At 50.0% G+C, this 2,500-nt stretch overlaps 1 pseudogene; it reads right to left on the reverse strand.

The window, feature by feature from the left end:
- Nucleotides 1-487: 487 nt before the first annotated feature.
- On the reverse strand, nt 488-2,008 carry LOC123842008 (aurora kinase A-like; annotated as a pseudogene).
- Nucleotides 2,009-2,500: the final 492 nt, after the last annotated feature.

Consider the following 2,500-nt stretch of genomic DNA (forward strand, 5'->3'; position numbering starts at 1 on the left):
ACTACCTGGCTAAGGGGTGAGAAAGCTGGAGTGTGTACACCCCACGCCTGTCAGACACTGGCCCAGGGCTGCTGTGTGGGGGACGGTGGTGGGGTGGGTAGGGATGCAGGTTGCAAGGAGGCATTCATTCCCAGGCTCCTCTAGTCTGGAAAGGTGGCTGGAAATCAGGCTGGCTTGTACAGACATGGTGAGAGGGGTGGATGGTGTGGGCTCCTTTTTTTTTTTTTAATTATAATCATTTTATAGGTGACTTAATGTGCTTTACAAAAACTAAAACCTCAAAACCATGAAATAATAAGCCCTTTAACATTTAGAAAGAGCTGAGACAGGTCTCTTCTAGCCAGCCCCAAGATGAAGGTAGAGCACGTGTTTCTATTTCACAGTCTCGGAGGAGACAAGGAGGACTCGCTAGCCAGGCAGAGGTGTGGGACACCGAGCACAGTCCTAAAGGGATGCCGGGGAAAGAAAGATAGAAGTCTACACAAAATTCTTTATTTTAACATTTAAAAGAAAGAATCACATGTTCATCCTGACAGCTTTCCCAGGCTTGGCCATCCAATAAGTTACACACACACGAAGGTACTTGGAAGGTTATTGCATGCCTCTGTCACTGATGGAGTCACAGTGATGTGGCCACTCTCCCCGCAGTCTGACCCCGCGCCTGTCCTCCCTCCACCAGGAGGCCTCACTCAGACCAGGCTGTGGGGAGGCTCCGGATCGTGAAGCTAGCGACACAGCTGCACTTCCTGTGGCTGCCTTCACTCCAGAGCACGGTGTTCACGGAAGGGGACTCTTGGGTGGGGAGGCTGAGGCAGCGCCCTCGGGCACGGGCAGGCCTGTTCCTGACACCATACAGCAGCCCTGCCTCTCAGATTCCTCCCCCTGCACCATTCTTAAGATTGTTTGCTAGTTGATTCTTTGCTTTTTTGGCTACTTGATGGTTTTGATGAATTTGCTGTGATCCAGGGGTGCTCAAGTACTTCTTTGAGAGTCGGCCTTTAGCTGGGATTATGTTTCAACAGTCTTGAAATGAGGTCCCTGGCTCCCTCTGGCACGAAGTCAGGGAATGTGAACTCAATCCGTGATATTCTTTTGTAGGTCTCTTGGTATGTGCTTGCCTCAAAAGGAGGCTTCCCAACTAGAAATTCATAGCAAAGAACCCAAGGCTCCAGAGATCCATCTTCTCGTCATGCATTCGGCCTTCAATCATCTCTGGGGGCAAGTAATCCAGGGTGCCACAGAGGGTGGTTCTCCTGGAGGATGGGGCATGTACTGACCACCCAAAATCTGCAATCTTAAGCTCTCCAGCCGATCCAAGGAGTAGGTTCTCTGGCTTAATGTCTCTGTGAATGACTCTCTTTGAGTGACAGTAGGACAGGGCATCTGCCAACTCTGTGATATAAGTAGCAGTTCTCTGCTCATCAAACTTTGACAGTTTCTGAAGTTCTCTGTAGACAGCTCCGAGAGGTGCATATTCTAGAATTAGGTAAACTCTGGTGGCATCATAAGATACTGGCACCACCAGGAAAGGGTGGTGAAGCTGACTGAGAAACAGAGAGAAGAGCTTTGGGCCCTCTGAAGAAAGGTACTCTGGGAGGCCTGGAGGTTTCCTGACTTGGGTGGAGCATTGTAGATAAGGGGCCCTCAGGACTTCCCTCACAAAGACCACCCTGGCTTGGCTGTTATGACTCCTGTTGTTCCCTCCTCAGAAACTTGTGGGCCACATTTTGGCCTCATCCACTTGTGGGCCACATGAGTATGTATCTATTTGTACTGTGAGGCAAGTGACTTCGGAGAGGGTGGTGGTAGGAGTGTGGGGTATGGAGGCAGGAGGAGTTAATAATTTTGGCTGGGAAATAAGAGGAATAGAGAATAGGAGCCCTCTTTGACTCCTTACTTTCCTTATCACCTTACATTCAACACCCTAGCAATGTTCATATTCCAAACCTGGTGGCCTCTCACCACTTCCTTTGCCCCCTACAAGGCCATCCCGTCTCACGTGGACCATTGCAGTTGCTTGTAACCATGCTGCTGCCTCTACCCTTGCCCTCTGTTCTCCACACAGCAGGCTGAGTGTGGAGCTTGGCCATGTTACTGTCCTACTCAGAACCTTAGACAGCCTTTCTGGTCCACTGAGTAGGATAGTCAGCGTCCTGCCCATATCCGGCAAGGGCCATGCAGCTGGGCATCTGGCTGGCAGCTGCCTCTCTGATTTGCTCCTCTAGCTCTCTTTCCCTCCTTAATTCTGCTTGATGATTCTGGGACATGCCAGCCTTTTTTCTCCACTGGCCTTGTGTTGCTGTTCCCTCTGCTTGGAATGCTTTTATACCAGAGTCATATGCCTCCCTCCTTGCCTCCTTCTGTCTTCTCAGGACTTGGCTCTGCTGTCATCTCCTTCCTAATCTCCCCATCCGCTCATTACTCTGTCCCATTAATCTGCTTTATTTTGCTTCAAAGCCCTATGGACATAAATTAAGACCACCCAAATGAGAACAAACAA

The sequence above is a fragment of the Mirounga angustirostris genome, unplaced genomic scaffold (genome assembly GCF_029215605.1).
Source record: "Mirounga angustirostris isolate CCGP_5_RB_7025 unplaced genomic scaffold, mMirAng1.0.hap1 SCAF_3, whole genome shotgun sequence".
Classification (NCBI taxonomy): Eukaryota; Metazoa; Chordata; class Mammalia; order Carnivora; family Phocidae; genus Mirounga; species Mirounga angustirostris.